At 40.9% G+C, this 16,156-nt stretch overlaps 1 protein-coding gene across 1 annotated transcript in view; it reads right to left on the bottom strand.

Moving 5' to 3' along the window:
• MTUS2 (microtubule associated scaffold protein 2) overlaps positions 1 to 16,156 on the bottom strand; it is a 318,965-nt gene that overhangs the window by 219,348 nt on the left and 83,461 nt on the right. The gene's annotated exons all lie outside the window — the stretch shown is intronic.

Here is a 16,156-nt window from a genome sequence, read left to right as displayed (position 1 = left end):
TGCCTTCTTTTATTTGGCTAAATACTGTTATGGCATTATATTAAACTATCTCACAAGAACTCAATCAGCTAATGTATTACTTCTGAGCTTGAAAAAACATTAAAAAGACCTATTTATAAACAGCTTCTCTGTTCAGTGTATTAATTCTTGCAAGGAAGGAAGGAAGGCTGTTGCCAAAAACTATATGGCAGTATCATTTGGCAAACTTTGTAGCATTATCTGATCTGCAGAGACATTAAATCTGTACTGAAAACACATATTCAACAACTTACTGGAACGCAGAATCTTCTGTCTATTACACAAATACATACACAGTTGATAAGACATGCTATACCAGCTATTGCGGAGATATTTCCCCATGATTCACTCTATGCAAGCAACATATATGCAGCTGACATCTTCCTAGTGAAAAATCTTGGAAAGCCTGCTGACAGAAGTCACTGCACACAATCATTAGCCATGCTGCCATTTTGAAATTTCTTTTTTCCCCTTTGCCTTCATCCCACTCAAAAGCTGCATCTTACACTAACTATGGGCTGCATTTTCAAAAAGGGACTGCTTATACAGGAATTTTAGCATGTGAATTGCTATATACCTGGTAATTTCAGAAGCAGGGAATAGTCTTTCAGAATAGAAACCATGTGAAAGGTTTTCTTCCCTTGTTTGCGCAAAATGTTAAGTTTAAATGGCTAAAATATATTTTCAGGGATGACACACTACATGGTAAATTTCAGCCTAGAGTTACTTTTTTTTTAATGAAGAATACAAACTATTTACAGAAGGGTTCTTTAAAAGACAGGCATCGTTAGACCCTTCATTGTACAATGGCAGTGGGCATTGCCATAATGGAAAAGCAGGATGTTACAAGCTGTGGGGACACTTCTGGAGATCTTAAATCCTTGCAAAACCTATCCAAGGCCTTAATTACATCCTCTGTAATACATGTATACCTAATCATGTTTCCACTTTCATCTTCTCTCCTTCCTCTCCCACAGTTTTGATGTCTCACGTTCTGTTCAAAGCACAAGCAAGCAGAAAATTCTTTTATGTTATCCTTGGGGAAAGTGCAAAGCATCAACCAGAGGTAACAAAGTCCCTTCAGCATCTATCCTCTTTAATAACTGAGAAATACCATCCAGTTTCATCTTTTAAAGGAGTGGGCAAAAATCTAGTGGTATGAGTGCAAAAGAAATCAGATAGTGTCTCTGATCTAATCTCTGCTACATGATATGAAGCCCATGCCCCTATCACAGACATGAAAGCAAACACTATACCACTGTACTGGCAGTAACTGAAATGCAATCAAAGTTTTCTGCGCTATGGTCTTACTGTACATTCTTACCTTTTTAGGATGTTCTTTATGGTTATAAGATTTAACAAGAACTTTTTCTATTAAAACACAAGGCTCAGTTTAAATCAGCTTCCAAAAACAATGACAAACCACAAGATACAGCTTTCAGAATTGACAGGTGTTAGGGCATACTTGATTTGGATTCTGTGAATTGATTTTAAGGATAAAGGGAATATTAGATCACAGAGTCCATAGTATTTGATCATACAGTCGAACCTCATCTATACAAAGACATCATGTGTTGCCACCAAGAATATGGATAAATTAAAGCATTTCAGTCCCTGAGAAACCAGGCAGATACATGCAAGATTGAGGTACAAGAATGCCTGAGGTCCATGCACAGCAGGGAGTTGATGTGCTGCCTGTACCCACAATGCTCCTGGCAGGCAATGGTGATCCCTGACGCAGAAAAAAAAGATGAATTCTCTTGTCATTGATAATCTGATTTTGCTAATTTCTTTCCAGTCCAAAATCTAGTCAGGATTTGGAAGCTGAGCATCTGAACAAGGACTCACCAGCCAAGTAATTAAGAAATATGATTGTACTTCTTATCTCTCCACCACCACCAGTGTTTCATCCTTGATTGTTTAGAGAATGAAAAAAACCCACAAGCCAAAGGAAACCTGCATTCCTCCCTTTCCACCCCCCATCAAATACAAATAAATCCAGAAAGCATTTGGTCAATTGCATGTTAGGGGAAAAATACCACCAGATGAATGAAGTCTGTTACCAGAAGTCCTGTATCACATCAAGGGATTTTAAATTCTATGCTATTATATTCCTGTACTTGTGTATTGCTACTTGGGAATGACTAGCCATCTTGGTGCTTAAAGATCACCTGGAAATGATGTAATTTTATCTTGCTCTGACTTTAAGTATTGCGGTGAGGATGATGAAAGAAGCCATGTGTGAACAGTCTTGACAAACACAGCAGCTAGAAGTTCTGGGTAAGTAAGATAAGGCTCACATGAAGTCCAGATCTGCCTTGTTCAAACCCTGCATACTGCAGAAAATTTAGTAAGTAGCCCAATAAGGATCTGTAGACAAAATGCATCCAAATCAAACACTAAAATAATTTGAAGTGTCAGATGAGTTCATACAAAGCAAAGTCTCTTAAGAGGTACTTTGAGAGAAAATGCCTAACCAGATCACTTGTTAAATATAAACTGTCTTGCTTTACCTGAAAGACTACACTGCACTCCTATAGAGAGAACACATGAGCTCTTCTGTACAATAGCTCTTACCACTAAGCCAGTATCTTCAGATCAGGTTTTGCATATAAAAAGAAATTATCTGTGAAAAAAATCCTACGTGAACTGTGTTACTTTGTTTAAACAGAATGTCCCATTTAATTTTTTTACAATGAATAGCATTTCAAATTCATCATGTCAGATAAAGATATGACAATTATACCTTTCAGCTGCAATTACTGCTATCTGTGCAAATGTTTTTGACCCATTTGCTTTATCTCTACATTGCCAAGAATTTTCCTGAACAACAAAAATGCCCCTTAACATCTAACTATTCATCAAATCCAGTAATTTGTATTCTTATAGCACAGTTCTCTTGGTGAAATTATACACTTCTAATCAAAAAGAATATTAAGCCTTAAAATAAAAAAAATGGAAGAAAGTGGTACCGTAGCACTTTTAGCCCATACTTAGACTAATAAAATAAACATGGCTTGCAATGTTCCTGGGCAATGGGGCCAAATGGCCTGAAACAGCCCATTGGCCCCCCTTTATCCTTCCTTTTATTGCCCAAAATAGGGTGGATACTTGCAACTGCATCCCTGAATGTTCAAATTTTGGAGATACTCTAAGGAAATGTTTGGGAGAGTATTAACTCTCATAGGCCAAAGATACACCAGCTGCCACTCTAAGAGTTTAGACAGGTGGAGATCAAGTCTGAGGGCTCAGGGAGGCTCCCTCTTTAGTTCACCTGCATAGACATGGCTGGGGGAAATATAAGAAAATGTAGGCAATAAACTTTTAACTCTATGGAATCCAAAATAGTACCAAAAGGCAGGAATCAACCACTGAATATTAACGGCCTGCTCCTCCTGCTATCTAAAATGCTTTTTCTCTATCTTCCAGCCTCTTCACTCTGGAAAACTGTTTATGTAAGAAATACTCCTGTAAATACATTCACATGATATCTGTGGCTTCAGATTTTAAAAACCATACATTGTCTGGGGAATGCCCCAAAGTACAGCTGTGTGTCTTCTGCCCCATCTCTCACTTGGCACCAAAACCAGAGCCAAACCCTGTGGGGAAGGGACACGGTGCCTGGAGCACCCCATTACCTTCTGCACCAAAATGCCTTTTTCTCCCCAGCTGCCTAGAGCACTACGCAGCGCAGGCTTTCATCCCCCAGATGCACCCAAGTCCTGCATAAGTTCCTGGCAATAAATTTCACAGCAAAACATCTGCTGCCTTTAAAAGAACTGTTTTTTCACTCCTATGGGGTTACTAAAGCAGGTCAATTTTTTGGTCAAAATAATCATGTCACCCCATTAAAATTCCATACATTATTGTGGGAAAGTTTCTATCTTGTTTGTTTTTTTTTTAAGTAGCGAAGATAAGAAGGGAGCAATGACAATTTTAAGTATATTTTTGAAAAATTAATTCTGAAAAAAGTATTTTCAAGAATAAAATACAAATAAATTAAGATAATTTTTTACATTTTTCACATAATACATTTAATTTTTTTAACTCAATACTTTTATTTGACATTTCAGGACAAAAGGGTCCAAGTCAGCTGGCTTGAAGCCACACCATGACCCACAAAGAAAGTGCAAAGCCCATATCAATTAGCCTCATCCCACAACGGACGTGAGGACGATATCAGAGTGCTGAAGAATATTAGCACCGAGAGCGGAAGGAAAGCTAAGGGAAAGCAGGAAGGCAGGAAACAGTTAATCAGTCTTAATGGATAACAAGATTATAAAAAAAATAAAAAAGTGTTGAGAAATCAGTTATTTGCAATGAAAGGGAAAATAAAATCAGAAGTAAAAGAAACTGGATTAGGCTGAAAACCAGGAAGGCAGGAGAGAAGGAAATTGACCCACTTGCAAACAACAGCTCAGGCATTTCTCAGACAGAGCAGTCACTCCCAGGAAACCCTTCAGGTTTTGGAAAAGTTGAAAAAAATGAGGGAAAAGCACAAGGTATGTAATTAAGACTGAAGAAGTAAGTATGGAGTCAGACTAAATAACTTTCTGTTCCAACTAATTTCCTAGTGTTTTGCTAAAAAGGACACTCAGGACCAACCATATCCCCTTCTCCTCTGAACTACATACTGAGAAATTCCTCTTTGCTCTCTCATAGACTTTTCTTGCTTTAATTAATTTCCTTTGCAATGAGGCCCAGACTGTGCCCCTTGCACCTACCTGGAAATCTAAGGAGAGAGCTGCTCAGCTCAGGGAGGTGCCTGGGTGGGCTGAGGAGCCTCTGCCTGCCCTGCCACATAAATAAACAACCTTGACGGTTCACTCTGCCAGCTCCCAGCCAGCCTGGCCTAACCCTGACCTTCTTGGCAAAAGGAGTATTACGGTCAGCCAAGTCCTTGCTTAGCCCAGTCCCTGTTTGATCAGCGGAAGATTATGCTAAGAGCTTTCCTATCTGAACGTAGCAAGTGAGCATTAGGGCTGGCTTCTGCCTTCCTGTTGTAATTACTTGATAATCATCATCAGCACACACACCTTCCACAGACACCTCCTGAGCAAAGGGTCCAAAGCTCTCCTGTCATCAACCTTTTCCATGTCTCTGGAAAAGGGATCGTTGGGTGAGAAATTGTGGCACAAATCCATTATCCTTATCATCTACTGTGGGATGTTTTTTGAGAAACACAAATGCAAGCAAAGTGATTACCCATGGCTGTGCCCTACAGAAATAAAACTGCTTCCTTCTGATAAGCAAAGTAACTGTTTTGAATGTGACATCACCTTATTCTGTGCTATTACACAAATCAGGGATGCTATCTTGGAGACAAGGACAATAATAAAAATAATCTATTCCTATGCCTTTCATGGTATCAACGTTATCTTGCTTAAAACCAGGAAGTTTTGCAAGGAAACTCTGATGTCACATCTGGCACTGGTGGGATCAGTCTGTATCCAGGTCTGTCCTCATTCCAGTGCTTGCTTTCTGTGCCAATCAGTAAGCTTGTAACATTTCTGTCTTGCCCTTACAGATTAATAAGAGAAGTTAACAGCTAAAACCTGAAGCTCCTCAGCTGGAAATGCATCTTCTTGAACTAACTGATCAACTGTGAGTTTCTCATGTCATGCAGCCAAACTGAAGGCAAATGCAATCTTATGGAAATATTTTCAACACAGCTCCACAAAGATAAGTGTCTCTGTATAAAGCACCGGTGAGATATCAAGCAACCCAAGTGGCAAGGAAAATTCAATGCAATATGCAGGTAGTGGCATTTAAGGTAACTGAGGGAGACGAAAACTCTCTTCAGAAGAGAGAAGAGAAAGTGGCTTGTTTAGTCAAACAAAAGCTGAGACAGACCGATCTCTCTGTTGAGGGGAGCATAAGGGGGTTAATCTAAGAATATATACTATGAGAATGGTACCTGAGAAAAGGTATTTAAATTTGAGGTCACAAAAGTGAGTACAACCTAGCAGTCAATATATCTAGGTAGAAAGCAGATTCCCAGCCTTTACAGCAGAAAGCTTTTACTATCCGGGTACTTCTAAAATAGGAGATGAGAAAATTCTGAGACGATTATATGATGTGAAGCTTGCGGCAGGTGGGGCAGGACTCACGGACTAGGAAGTGCCTTCCATAAGTGTCATAGTGAAGCTCCACTAAGAACAATTTCACCCTGCTATTAGGGGACCTCATCCCTCAGCAACCACCAGCCTGCACATGCGGCTCCTGATGGGAGCAGGGCTCTTGGCATGGATGCATCCATTCAGGAATTCACCTTCTCGTACAGCCGGTACACAGCTCCCTCAAACAGTTAAACAAGGCTCAGATTTGGGTTCTCTGTCCACACAGTGTCAATCTGCAGCTAAGCAAACACATTGCTATGATCCTTCCCCACTATTAGAAACAAACATATCCTCACCCCATTTTCTTTTCTGTCCTGTTTAGACACACATTTATGCACACACATCCCAAATGAAATCAAAGCAACATACTCAGAGCAAATTTGGAAAGAAGCTTCTTATTGGCAACAATGTTTTATAAAGGGCCAGACTGCAAAGCCACATGGAGAAACACCTTAATACAAAGGGGACTACTCAAGACCTAAGTATGGCTCAGTGTAAGCCTTTCAGAATGTAACATAGAGAGTTTTTAGTAAGAGAGGGAGATAACATCATAGTGTATTTGGACTATGGAAGGCAACTGAACAGCATGCTTGGAAATATCCAGCATTTTAAAAAAATCTAATCCCATTGATCTGAATAGACTTCAGAGATCAGCTATGACAGAACCAATCTGGAACAGAAGAATATATAAAAAAATGCATTTACAGATATTTCACTAAGAAGTATAGTCTAGCGAGAAGGTGTTATTTGAAATGTTGCAACATAAAGCTAGGGTTTGGGGACACAGGGAGAAATTTGCTATCTTTAGTGATACAGGCCTTGCTCATTCTTGGCTCCCTCCACCTCAGTCCTCATTAAAAGGGACAACTCAAAGATACGCTAAGTAATTTATAAGACCAGATCATTTATTGCTGCAGCACCTTTGAATTCATTGCTGGGTTTTGACTCACATGATACAGGTGTCTTTCACCTGCTTGACTAGTACAGACCACTAAAATCATCCAAGAAAAAGCTGACCAAAGCATAAGATCAAAATAAAAAACCAGTATACTACACCTCTTTTTGATTCACGGTGAGTTCCCCACAGACTTTCCTCTCCTTTTCGCCCCTCACTTGCCCTGTATGTTTAGCTCACATGGTTTTCTTCAGTAAAAGACTATTCAAGAGTCGCTAAAAGACTGTGGTCTTTAGTCAAAGACTGTACAAAACTCCTTGTACTTCACACAGCAAGGTCTGGCTCTCAGCTGGATCCTCTATGAGGTAATGTAATATAAATAGCAGCTGGAGAGTTAAGACAGGACACTCAGACCTCACACCCAGCCTATTCCCCTTGTACAGAGGTAGCTCAAGCACACAGGGCACGATCATACTGCGAGAGCGGAACAGATTTAAATCATCTGTGAAGCTCAGGTTTATCCTGTGTAACGTTCTGTGTCATTCAGCTTTTCAGTGGGAAGACATTTCACACTATACAACTCAGCTTTAGTTCAATTTTTCTACCCTTGCACGTTGCTTAAGCCAACCCAAGTTGCTGTGAAAACAGGTTGGTCCTGTATTGAGAGGAGAAAAGCTTAGAGAATCAGGAGCAAGGGACAAATGGGAGAAAGTGCCCCAGTCCTACAATCCACAGAAAGAGCAGCAGGTGGATGTTTGTGTGAGAAAAGAGGTCTCCACAGAACTGATCAAGAAGAAATGAGGTGACAAAAGGAATTGTTGAAAACAGTGAGAATGGGGACCTTAGATTTTAACAACCATTGGTACCAAAGCTGTTTCTTACTAGTTCAAGCCCTACCTGTAATAACGTGCAACAACCTATCCTTTGCTTTTTTTATTGGCAAAATAAAATCAAGATTTAAGATTTGATTTCCTAGTGATTCATCACTCAGCAGCAGACCATCTTAGTTGGGATTAAGACTGAACTTCCAATTCACCATCTCCCAACCAGTCTGGTCTACTCTTTATACCAGTGCACAGATCCAACAACAGCTGCAGGTTGCTGTTGTTATTAAAAGTCAACAGTCATAGGGTAAGGGCTATAATGAGAGGCTGGACTCATCTCACCTTTCTACAAGCATCTACAGCTGAAGTAGTCACCTCAAGTTCATTTTACAAGCAATAGAGAAAATAAGGCACGATTCATCTGACTCATTCTATATACCTAGCTCGGGACTGAGGTGAGATGATTTTCTCTGCTGACCTGAATGCTGCCCAAGGGATGGTTCAGATGTAGACACCTACAATGCAACCTCTACATCTGGTCAGAATCTCAGCCAATTTTAGTGGTGGCCCATCACTTCATCTTTGCAGAGCACGGTTTCTTTTCAACAAACTTTAGCTGCCCCTAAGAGGTAAGGATTGAGTTTAGGCAAGTCATGCAGACATACTGCACAGCCTGCTGAGAGAAAGAGGCCCTTCTTGATGGTAATTCAAGTTAGACTTGTGGCCTGAATCATCCTGACTCTTTTTTATGGTTGAAGTCGAGTAAATCTTGGCTCCCTGATTTGCAATAGTATTTCCTGCAGTTAGTGGTGAATCCTATGGGCAGGGCTCTGGAAAACCTTTGAAAAACAGGTTTGACTCCTTCAAGGAAAACCATCACCTAGGCTTCTGGCAGCTGCAAGTGAAGTGCAACTGTATAGCCTGTTTTGTAAAAGCACTTGTCCTCATGCTGTTCAAGAGTTTGCTTTCTGTTGCAGTAGTGACTCAGCTTCTTTGGTTTACTTACGCCAGAGTTAAAACCACACAGAGGAACACAGACTCATGCGAAATACTGCACTGGCAGCAGAGAGTTACTGCATAAGAAACAGAGCTACTTCTCTGGGTCATTACTAAAAGCCTTATCAGCAGCACTTTGGGTTTAAGACATAGGTCCCCTCACTGGAGTATAAAACCTCTTCAGCTAGAGTCGGGATTAGGCAGACACTGCAGTAAAGGCAAACTCTTGAGTTATGCTGTGCTAGAGCTCTAAGAAGTTCATACAAATAAGGAAAACCTTTGCCAAATGCAAAGGTAACAAAACAGAAAGGATACAGGGTTTATTTGGGCATTCATAAGAAGTTTCTAGGTTGACTGCAGCAGTCCTTCTGACAAGAAACAGTTTGCCCCTGAAACAGTTTAATAAACTAAGATAGTGAGCTGTGTAGCCTCATCCTACCTGTTCTGTTTTCAACAATCAGCAATTTTTAATTTTTTTTCCTGTAAAGTTCATGTCCTAGCTTTGGGGTTTGGGTTGGGTCACACTTCTGAACACAGTTTGCAGAGCCCAGAGCAAGAACACCCTTCTGCCTGAGGACCGCATCCCTGATTCACTAATGAGGTGCTTCTTGCTACCCTGTCCTAAATCTTACCTTTTCCATTTTATCTCACCCCAACTGTCCGTGCACAAATTCCACCACTTTCCTCTGTTTCCACCTTAAGAGTCTAAAATGCTTTTTATTTTTCCACATGGTCATCCACCCCAAAAATACTTTTATTTTATATAAACACCCCAGTGCTCTATCAACTCTTTGATTCCTTCTTTTTCTCTCTGAAGGGATAACATGATTCTTCTTCCCTCCCCAAGGTTTCACTAGAGATTTTCTTCTTACCAATGAATATAGGTCAGTGAATTTAGACCATATGCATTGCTCCACTGGGTGATTGTTCCATTTTACAGTAAATAAGGCAGGACATCTGTTTTAACAACGGAAAAACCTACAGGAGTTCGTCAGACCAGACTGGTTTTGTACACCTTAAGTGTTAACAGACCTTGAAGCCACAGTAAGAAACACAGAAGGTCAAAGAGAACCTATGGGCATTTTAATCTGAAATCATTCTTAATAAGAGCTCTATAAATAAATCAAGGAAAAAGCAACAGTTCTTTGACTAGACATGGAATTGTGTCAGATTTCTGTGTTTGGAAGATAATCATCACCAATCAGAATCCAGTGAAGCTGTGAAAGCAAAATCAGTTTAAACTTATTTAAAATACTTCTAATATTTCAAAACCAGGAATATTTCTATCATTGTTTTAACATTTCTGATGGGTACATTGATTATGTTAATATCTTTGCCCAAATTATTGACATATGTCTGTGTAGCACAAATATTTTTAATATAGATAGCCAGTGTTGTATTTTTCATATTTACATGACAACATAATAAGTATTACACCTTAGAAGGTATAAAAAAGTCACTATATCACAGTGACTTTATAAAAAAAAAAAAAAATGAGAAGTTAATCAATGTCTAAGACTGTTGAACTCAGATTAAACTGCAGTGCCTGAGAGCTCTTAGACTGAAAGTACATCCCACTAAGCATATTGTCAGTAAGCAGATTTTGACAAGTTTTGAGAGGAAAATTGTCTTTAAAAGTTAGCTTGTTTTAATGCCTTATATTAAAAATTACTTAATCCAGGCTCTTAAATCTGAAAATGGAAGAATCTTCAGAAATACCTGAAATAAATACTATGATGTAGCCTGTTATATACACAGATGGTGATGCTGAGGCAGAACGCCAGCATACAGAATCACAGTGTTTGGTGAAACACGGGCAAAATAATTAATGGCATTTCTAGTCGCACAACACCCTGCAAACATACTTAGTGCCTCATGAATACTTGTCAGCAATATTAATCTAGAAAATAATTAGTCCCTGTAAAGTTCTTTCACACTTTTTCAGCAGATGGCCAGGCAAGATCGTCAGCTAAAATCCTGCTGTTTCAGCACTGGAGAAAATGCCAAGGAGTTATGGTTTATGCTACCCTGTGCAAGGCCTGGGCATGCTACACTGTGCTCATGGTTTCGGTCTTCCAGGTACTGCATACCAGTACAGCATGCTTCACAAATCACATCAGATCGCTTTCCAAGTATCAATGCCAAGCGCGCTTCACACCCCAACATTTGCAAGCCATTCCACAGAAAGTTTTGCCATCTGCCAAAACATAGGACTTCTCCAAATGGAATGAGATCAGAATTCTTATATTTAGAACTCCAAAAGAGACAGCTTAAAAAGAGAAGTATGTTAATAATAGCTCACAGTTCCAGTGACTGTCCAGTCGTGTAGCAGCTCCAGCTTCATGTTCAACTAACCTTCACTTTATCTCACTTCACTTTGTTATCAAGCAAACATTTAAGGAACTTTCCAGTGATATATTGACTGTTTACACATATATCCAATATTGGTTTACTCTAAGCAAACTGTATGATCAGCTACTGATTTTAATAGAAACCTGGTAAGACAGAAGCACACAGCTGGGGTAGGTTTATCCAGCAGAAATACATACACTGACCTAGAAATAACATGCAAGCACTGGAATATGAAAGCATACCTTCTATTTTCTTTGGGTTCCCTGTATCCTACAGCTAGCTCCAAGGCTCTGAAAGTCAGAGGAGAATAGCCTCTTCTTAGTACTCAAGACCTGCTCAAAGACAGGGAATACTGGATATGGCATTTGACGTCTGTAAGACTCATAAGCAGCAGCACAAGGAATTCTGAAAAGTTAACACTTCTCCTTTGAACAAGGAGCAGTGAACCTGATTTGGCTGACGATGGGAAAAAGAAAACAAAATAGGGCTCTGAGCAGCACTGCTGTGGTTGTAGCTGAGGCAGAATTTCCATTTCAAAGCCTGGGTTTCCATGGCCTACTTCTCCCTTATAAATACAAGGTGCAAGTTACAACTTGGCCCAAAGAGTTCACCTGTCATGCTTAGGAATGAAAGACTGAATCAAGTTCCTAAAAAAAGTTGGGAAAGGAAAAAAGATACTATTGTTAGTACAAATCTATCTATGAAAAAAATCTGCTGTTCTTTTGGGGAGGCTGTGTGGAAAGAGAAAGCCTTGTTTGGTTGGCTTTCATCAGATGTCAACAGCATGCCACAGCTTCAAACTCCTGCAAAGGCAGTGATTATAAAGGACAAAATGGCTCTTTAGATGTGTTTGTCTTCTGTATAAAGTCATCTCAGGTCTGAACATGAAAAAAGAACTTTGACTTTACAGGTTCAGTGTTGACAGTCATCAAGTGGCTGGTACAGGAAAAAATTGTTTTCAGCTTTGCACCAGTCTAACCTCAGCGGCTTGATACATTGTCAGAGTTCGGCCTGAAGGACACAGTCTGGTCAGACAGTGACTGATTGACTGATACATCCAGCCCTGCCTGGTAACATCCAAATGCAGGATGGCTTCCTAGGGAAAAGTAAGTCTTGACAGAGTACTGTACAGAAGGTACTGATTTGGCAGGATGTTATCTCAGAATCCCACCCTGCCCACATAGTACTTTGATCACTTAGAATTAGCCTAAACTGCAATGCCCCACCAGGAGCAGGGAACAAAGCAATTGGGATTTTCTGTGCTACTGCCTTCAGTCTGTTTGCAGGTCAGAGATGCAGAAGCCTTCAAGACCAAATACAACCATGCTACTGATCTGTGAAAAACAGGGAAGAAAACAGAAAGGCACACATGCAACTCCCTGTATTGGCTTACTTATAACAGCACGCAAACACCTTCCAACAGTCTGTTAAATAATGTGGCTAACATCTGTTATGTACAGTTCATTCACTCCTCCATCCTGTTTGATTATTATAAAGTTTCCCACTTTATATGTAACCATAACCTTAGTCGTCTTTGGCACATTAATCAGTATGCAGCTTGCATTTTTCAACGGTACACAGCTTTTTCTGTGGATAATAAAAATTAGCAATGAGCATTCCCCACCACCTCACAATCACTACTAAAACATAACATAGTAATCAGCTTTGGGGAGCCCTGAGATTAGGTCACGGGAATGATCCTTTGAAGAGTCTGCACACTACAGCTGACATCTACAATAGCCACTAGAGAAATCCAGGGGTTCGTTTTCTCTGCTAGAGGAATGAACAATTCAGGCAACAAAGCAGTCAAAGAGGAGATAATTAAAGAAGAATTTACTGAATAATTTATTTTGTGAAAATGAAGTTTAGTGTTTGGAGTTTCTTATGTAAGGAAAACGTCAGCACTTCAATGGAAGAAGTCTTCTGAAGATACAGAGATGTGAGAAACACTAAAATATTAAGATGTGTATTCGAAAACAGTGATTACATTTTAAAATTGTTAAAAAGGTCATGGCAGCTCTGCTGTATTTTACACACATTCTGCCCAAGACAAAAAGCTGTTAGTACATTAGCCTGACTTGTGCCATTTTCTACAACACGCAGAAACTTTTTTAACAGCCTAACTGTAAAATCAGAAGTGTTTTCTGTGGAAAGCTGAAATTCAGCCAGCCAGTTCTCCTGCCATACATTCGGTGTTGCTCTCAGCAAAGATTTAGAATATATCTGACCATGGCTAAATTGTCAAACACCAGATTTTCCAACACTAAGAAAACAAAAGTCATATCCTGGTGATACTTCACAATACTGTTACAAAGCTATACTGCACATCAGAAAGACAGAGGAGTCATCGCACTAAGCAAGTATCTGTGTTGATGTGACGGGTAACAGGACTATGATTTCCTTTCAGAGCTTGGTATGCTGTTCCAGTTCAAGCTGAAACAGAGTATGTTGCAAAGGCCTTGAGCAGTAAGATAAAGGAAGAATTGTAAAAACTGATTAAAATAATTCTACTAGGTTCCATTACTCACATTAAGACATGAGAATGGTCACAGAAATGAGAACCTGCCTGCTTATCAGCCTACAGTAAACCTGTGGCCGTGAGGCAGTTGTATTGGATCTGTGTGGCAAGGTTTTGGTAGCAGGGTCTACAGGGGTGGCTTCTGTAGGAAGCTGTTGGAAGAAGGGTTTGCCGGAGCCAAGAAGACGCTCAATATGAGTTATGCATCTTGCTCAACTTTATTAGTTTCTAACACTACTTATATAGAACTGATACACATGCATATTCATAAAGCAGAAATATAATTGGTTAGTAGTCTCTAAACACGCAGGGTTCTCACACCCCTAATTATCATGACTAAAATAAGCATTCTATCCATGTAGCTAATTGTGTTGCTGTGCTTCAGCCTTGTAGTTTGTTACTCCCTATATTCCCATACCGGTCCCTATCTTTCTTGGCCCTGCACCTGCTTTCCCAGCAGCTGTAGCTTGTTACAGCCACGGCCTGTTGGCACAACATAATGACTTGGTCTCAGGATTCAAGAATAGCTCAAGGCTACCTTTCTTGTTAACTTCAGCACAGCAACCTCAGTACAGTTCTGATTACAGGCCTATTCTAATACCAGGCCTGGACTGTGCAGATCTTCAGAGATTCTAAGGCCATGCTTCTGCAGCCATTCTTCTACAAGAAGCTGCTAGAAGCTTCCCTCATGTCCAATAGAACCAGTGCCAGCCGGCTTCCAAGACGGACGGACCCACCGCTGGCCAAGGTCAAGCCCATCAGACACAATGGTAACACCTCTGGGAGAACATATTTAAGGGGAAAAAAAATGTGCACAACAAATGCAGCTAAATTGATGAGTGAAAATATGTGTGAGCAACAGCCCTGCAGACACCCAGGTCAGTGCAAAAGGAGGGGCAGAGAGGGCTCCAGGGACCAGGGCAGAGATTCCCCAGCAGCCTGTGGTGAAGAGCATCGTGAGGCAGGCTGTGCCCTGCAGCCCATGGAGGTCCATGGTGGAGCAGGCAGCCACCTGCAGCCAGTAGAGGACCCTACGCTGCAGCAGGTGAATGCCCAAAGGAGTCTGTCACCCTGTGGGCAGTTCGGGTTGGAGCAGGTTCCTGACAGGACCTGTGAACTCGTGGGAAGAGAGGAGCCCAGGCTGGGGCAGGTTTGCTGGCAGGGCTGGTGACCCCCCGGGGGACCCACGCTGGAGCAGTCTGTGCCTGAAGGACGGTGTCCCATGGGGGGGACCAACACCGGGGCAGTGTGTGAAGAACTACAGCCTGTGGGAAGGACTCAAATTGGAGAAATTAATGGAGAACTGTCTCCTGTGGGAGGGACCCCATGCTGGAGCAGGGGAGGAGTGCGAGGAGGAAGGAGCAGCAGAAACAGCGTGTGATGAATCAACGGTAACACCCACTCCCCTTCCCCCTGCAGTGCTCAGAGGGAGGAGGTAGAGAAATTGGGAGTAAAATAAAGCCTGGGTAGAGGGGAGGGGTGGGGGAAAGGTGGTTTTAGGTCTTGATTTTTAGTTTCTCATTATCCTACTCTGTTTTGAACAGTATAAATTAAATTTTTATATTATTTTATATGATATTAATAATTATAAATAATTTCCCCAAGTCAATTCTGTTTTGCCCATGACAGTAACTGCTGAGTGATGTCCCTGTCCTTATCTTGACCCATGAGGCTTTTGTTATATTTTCTTTTCCTTGCCCAGTTGAGGATGGGAGTGATAGAGCAGCCTTGGTGGGCACCTGCCTGGCATTCCAGCCAGGGTCAAACCCTGACAGTGGTATATGGTTGTATGGTGATGGGTATGAGGATCTGGAGTGGACTGCTGATCCCAACAAAGCATTTCTCTCCTCCCGGTTTAGTTCCATTACTGGAGCAGCCAATATTTATCCACTTTACCTAAAGAGGGGAGATTATTGTAAAATGCATCAGCAGAGGGATCAATCTCACCTAACCTCCCATGCCTACACTGTAGACACTACACCTAAACTTTTGGCTTTTAGACATTTAAGAATAACATTTACACTTTCCTCACAGGCTGTGGGCAGAAATAAAGTAACAAGTCTAAATAAGATCTGTGAATCCCACTCTAGAAATACCAATGTCCATGGACTGACTGAACGTAATTTTAAGCAACTACTTCTGATGTGAACCTCCAATATGTGCCTGCAATTAAGCATGACAAATGCTAGCCAGGATGTGACAGGTTTCATTAGCCAACGTCACTAGTATCAGATTTAACATTTACTATAGCTTGAGCCCAGAAGAAAAGAAGGGGACTACACACACAGGTCACCCCACCATACCCAGTCATCAAGAACTGGTATTTGTGCCAGCATCAGATCTTGCTTATCTCCCCCACCCCAGCAAAAGACCTGCAAAGTCCAACCAAGTAATTAGCAGAACATCAAGTTGGTAAGGTGACCCACTGATTGAA

This window comes from Falco cherrug, chromosome 2 (genome assembly GCF_023634085.1).
Source record: "Falco cherrug isolate bFalChe1 chromosome 2, bFalChe1.pri, whole genome shotgun sequence".
Classification (NCBI taxonomy): domain Eukaryota; kingdom Metazoa; phylum Chordata; class Aves; order Falconiformes; family Falconidae; genus Falco; species Falco cherrug.
This window is presented reverse-complemented; position numbering and strand designations above follow the sequence as displayed.